A 2,500-nucleotide genomic window follows, 5' to 3' on the forward strand; every position below is an offset into this window, starting at 1 on the left:
TTATATAGTATTTAGGACCATTTAAAAGGATAAAAATTTTTTCGAAAATCTACATATGTATCACATGTATTATACCGGTACCCTGTCGCAATATAACATGTACGATTTGTATATAAAAAAAAAATATACATTTTTTTCTAAAAATTTGCATTAATTCCAAAAATTTTTTAATAATTTATTATAATTATTAATGTTTATTGAATAATTTATTATAATGCATAAATTTCATTTAATAAAATATGATAAAAGCAAAAAAAAATTTTTTTGGTCCCAAAATAAAAATTTTTAGCTGAAAAAAATTTTTTTTTTAAAATTTTTTTCTTTAAATTTTGATTATTCTGTAAAGTTTATGATGTTTAAAGCCATTTTAAACATTATCATATTTTGAGTTTGAAGCACCGGGTGTAATGTCTTTAATATATATGATGGATAGTGCGTGTAAGTTAATGAGATGAATGTATATCTATGTATAACAGTGTATTAGTGGTATTACGTTCAGCAGTCTCACACATATGATATAGTATGGTATAGTATAAGTTGTTTATTTTTCATACTGTCCGTGTATCATTCAACAAAGGTGGTGTAGAGTTGTATATGGCTTGGTATGACGTTGTTGCAATTCTATGGACACTATGATATTACGGATGCACAGATAGAGGAATAACACTTATCGTATATGTATCATTTATGTATGTTGACTGTGTAATGAATACTAAATATAATAAAATAATACACTTTTTAATAGAATAACATTTGTTTCATGTTTTAGTATGATATTAAATGGTATAGAATAGGTTGTTTATTTTTCATACTGTCCGTGTATCATTCAACAAAGGTGGTGTAGAGTTGTATATGGCTTGGTATGACGTCGTTGCAATTCTATGGACACTATGATATTACGGAATAACAGAAAGAGGAATAAAACTTATTGTATATGTATCATTTATAACGTACTTTTATGTTGACAAGAATGAATGTATATCTATATGAAATAGTGTATTTTGTGGTATTATGTTCAACAGTCTTACATATATGATATAGTATGATATAGTATAATTTGTTTATTTTTCATACTCTAAGTGTATCATTCAACAAAGGTGGTGTAGAGTTGTATATGGCTTGGTATGACGTCGTTGCAATTCTATGGACACCATGATATCACGAAAAAACAGAAAGAAAAATAACAATTATCGTATATGTATCATCTATATTATTATTGTATTTTGACTATGTAATGAATGCCAAATTTAAAAATATACACTTTCTTAATAGAATAACATTTATTTTAGTATAATATAAAATGATATTGAATATGTTGTTTAATTTTCATACTGTTCGTGTATCATTCAACAAAGGTGGTGTAGGTATGTATATGGCTTGGTATGACGCTTTTGCATGTCTATGGACACCATGATATTACGAAAAAACAGAAAGAAGAATAACACTTTTCAAATATGTATCATTTATATATTTTATTAACATGAACGCAAAATATACAAAATTATATATATATATACTCAAAATATTCTGGATGGTAATCAGTTTGGTTTATTTTGATATTTAATATTGTATTTTGGTTTTTTTGCTAGTAATGTTTCGAATATGTATATGCTGTTATTATTTTTTAGGTGTACATTGTATTAAATTGTTATCAATTATTTAATGTATGTATAAAAAATAATAGCAAAAACATTTTCAATTATTATATAAAAATTTTTTTTTTTACACATGCATATTTATTAATATATGAAATTTTATCTCAGTTTTAATAAATATGTATTGAAATGAATAATAATACAATCTTATATATATTGATAATAGTCTGGATGGTAATCAGTTTGGATTATTTTGATATTAAATATTGTATTATTATTTTTGTAAAAAAATTAATGAGAATTTTGTAAAAAAACCTCTATATGTATATCTTTTTATATCAATATTTAAAAAAAAATTTTTTTTTATTAAATTATTGATTATAAATAGAATAACATATAAATTTTTTTGTCAAAGCAAGTTCATGGGTTATAAGTTTTAAACTTTACACTCCCATATGAGCACACAATATTTATATAAAAATTATTTTTATAAATAATATTACATTGACTCACCTCATACCAAGCGAGAATATTAAGTGTTATTATAACGTTTTTTATTTAAAATTAACTTTTTAAATAAAATTAAAAAATAAATGACGCTTTCAATCTAGCGACGAGTATGAGAAAATGTTTGAAATATTTTAAGACCCATTTGGTGATGGTCTGACAAAAATCATAATTATTTTTTTTTTTTTTTATTCAATAATATTTATTATGAATAACATGTTATATATTTCTTTTTGTAAAAGCAAAAAAATTATATAAATGACATAATAAAATATATATTTGAAAAAAAAAAAAATTAATAATAATATATATATCTCATATGTTTTTTCTATTAATTTTAAAACAATAGAGATATAAAAAAAAAAAAATTTATATCAGTAATGGGTGAGACCATCTGA

This window comes from Chrysoperla carnea (assembly GCF_905475395.1).
Source record: "Chrysoperla carnea chromosome X unlocalized genomic scaffold, inChrCarn1.1 SUPER_X_unloc_126, whole genome shotgun sequence".
Lineage (NCBI taxonomy): Eukaryota > Metazoa > Arthropoda > Insecta > Neuroptera > Chrysopidae > Chrysoperla > Chrysoperla carnea.